We start from the raw sequence: 2400 nt of genomic DNA on the forward strand, positions 1-2400 counted from the left end.
AGGGAGACAGAGATAGTGATGGGAAAGTGAGAAATCACCCCACTGGGGGGATGACCATGCCACAATCCCTTCTCCTCCTGGAATATTGAGCATTCATGTACATGTGCTCGGCATGTGCCAGTCCAGCAATATAACCACTATGCCATCTGCTGACCCAGAGGGAGATATTACAAATAAATAAACTGAAATTTTAAAAATGAAAATACAGTGATCACATTACAAATAAAAGTGAATTGTGGGGCCAGCTAGTAGCATGATGGTTAAGGTGACTGGGTCCTACATGGCTAACTGTGCAGTTCAAGTCCTATACCTAGTGGCTTTTAAAACAACCCAAGCACAATGCATTTGTGTCCGAAAAGGCACATTGCATGTGTGCCAAAAATTCTGACAAGAAATAGAGGAGAAGGGATTGTAGTGTAGCCATCCCCTGAGGGGTACTTTCTCACTTTCCCTCTCTCTCTTAGTCTGTCTCCACTGAGAGCAGTAGCTCTTTATCAAAAACAAACAAACAAAACTGAATTATGTAAACAATACACACAGAATTTATGGAATGGAAATATATTTTATTTTCAGTTAATTTCCAAAATTTGTTATGGAGACAAATAAGTAGAACATATGAGGAAGGCATTAAGCGACGTGGAGAACTCGTAGATCTAGCACACATCTCAAAGGAGTTCCAGAATTAGAGAAGAAAAAAGAAGATGAAATACAAGTTAGGCATTTCCAGAACTTAGTAAGACAAGAATTATCACATATAAGAGTCACAAAAAGCCCTGAAAAATAAAACTAAACAGAAAAAAAAGAGTTATATTTAGCACTAAAAGAATACTATATATTAGAAGTAAACTATAATTAAAATGCAGAACACTAAGGACGAAGAGATTATAAAAGCAACCTGAAAGAAAATGAGTGACAATTGGGTTGATAGTGGACTTCTCAACAGCATGAGTAGAATTCAGTCACTCAATTAACAGCTATATGTTAATTTCCTACTACATTCCTGACACTGTTTTAGGTTTGGGGAATACAAGACTGAACAAAACAAAGTACCAATTTTTTAGAAATTACATTCTCATGGAAAAAAAAAAAAAACAGACCACAAATAAATAAGGAAATACAAAGTATGATGATGGTAATAAGTGCTAATTAAGGAGATAAGTACTGTGGAGTATGATAGAAATATACTAGCTTAAATAGAATTGTTAGGGAAGGCCTCAATGATAAGGTGACATTTAAACAGAAATGGAAAAACAATGGAAATATTAATCTATAATTCCAGGCCCACCTAGATTATCACTCAATAGTAAGAATTAAATGAAGATAGTACTAGAAAAATATGAGAAGTGTTTCCACTAATCATTTTTTGCTCTAAAGAAATTGTTAAAAGTGACGATTCAAAAAAGCAGAAATTGGCTCTGTAAGAAGGACATACAATACAAGAAGAAACTGAACACATAACTGTCTAAATATGTATTCCCTGTATAAAGTAATGAAAACAATTTTAATAATAATAGATGGTAAAAAGTGGGTATAAAATAAAGTGGAGATTAAAGTACTAAAGTATACCATATAAGAGCAGAAATAGGGCCATACATGACAATCTCAGAGATAGACCCACACAGGAAGGTTGCTAGTTCATAATCAGACCCTTCCCTGAGTAAGCTGGGTCCACTTGTACACATGATCTGGTTGAGTCTAAGGAGTGAATCACAGCATGGAGATCTTGGTGGAGATGGTGTGTCTTTGTCTATCTCTCTCCGTCTCTTTCACCTATACAGTAAATAAAAAGAACAGATGAAAATTATTTGTTTTAACATTTTTATTTTATATTTTATTTATTTTATCTTATATGTATTTCATAACTGTGGTACAATATATATGCCAACATTTAATAGTCAATATATTTCATATATATCCTCATAATTCCATAATAAATATCCATAATATCTATTTTAATATATTCTATATATTTATAAATTATGTATTGCTATTAATATATATTTCTGTATATGTATCTTGCTATGCACACACACACATGCACACACACACATATATAAACAGAAGACCATTAAAATATAAAAAGCTTGTTCATAGATCATATTACACAGAAGATAACTTTTATTTCATTAAAATCTTGCTTGAAGTTATCATTCTACATAATACTACTGCTGGAACCAGCAGTTGGTGTAATGGCTATGTCACTGGACTCCCATGAAGTCAACCGCTGTTTGAGTCCCAGACCTGGTGGCTTAAAACTCAAGCCAGGCGTATGTGTGTGCATGCCTAAAAAAATAAATACAAATTTAAAAATCATACGTGTGTGTGTATCCTTTTTCTCCCTAATTTCCTTTTATTTCTTCTTTCTTTACTCAAGAAGTACTTACAAGTATGTTAATTTCC

The sequence above is a fragment of the Tupaia chinensis genome, unplaced genomic scaffold, assembly GCF_000334495.1.
Source record: "Tupaia chinensis unplaced genomic scaffold, TupChi_1.0 Scaffold143886_1, whole genome shotgun sequence".
Lineage (NCBI taxonomy): Eukaryota > Metazoa > Chordata > Mammalia > Scandentia > Tupaiidae > Tupaia > Tupaia belangeri.